This window comes from Carlito syrichta, unplaced genomic scaffold (assembly GCF_000164805.1).
Source record: "Carlito syrichta isolate Samal-C Ts95f unplaced genomic scaffold, Tarsius_syrichta-2.0.1 Scaffold111498, whole genome shotgun sequence".
In the NCBI taxonomy this organism is placed as follows: Eukaryota; Metazoa; Chordata; class Mammalia; order Primates; family Tarsiidae; genus Carlito; species Carlito syrichta.
In genome coordinates, this window is record NW_007055594.1 from 44,518 (window position 1) to 45,206 (window position 689).

Consider the following 689-nt stretch of genomic DNA (forward strand, 5'->3'; position numbering starts at 1 on the left):
ATTCTTCCCTTCTTCCATGAAAAACTGACAGTGAGCACATGGCTACTTACCACCTGTGTGACCTTGGTCAAGTCACTTTCCCTCTCTGGGCTTCAATTTGTTCATCTGTAAAATGGCAATGACAATAGCACCCATTGCCTAGGAATGTTTGAAAAGGAAACAAGTTAATAATGCAGGAAACATGGCACACAGCAAGCCCACAATCGATCTTCCTTGCTGTCATTCTTTATCTTCTACTCACATATCTTAGCCCAAAAGCGCCTTTTCTAGAGTCAGACAGAAATGAGTTCAGGTCTTGCTTTATTCTTGCTGCATCTTTAACTGGGTATCTCCAACTTGGCCTCTCTGTGCCTCAGTTTCCCTCCCTGTTAAACAGTGATCACAACCGTTCCTTGAATGGAGGACCCTCGGGGAGGGGGAGGCGCTTAGCACTCCTGAGCCCTCGGTCAGGCCGAGGAACCTCTCTGACCATTACGTGATTGAATGGAGAAGGGCGTAGAGGGTGGGGGAGAGGGACGGGGCACCCGGCTGGGCCCAGCAAAGGCTGGCGGGGCGCTGGGCTGGGCTGCGGCGGGATCCGAGGCTTGAACCCTTCCGAGGCCGCGCCTCTCGCCCTGCGGTCCAGACACCCAAGGAGGGGTCCCGGGAAGGACAAGGCCTGGGGGCAAGACCCACGTACGGCGCGGAGG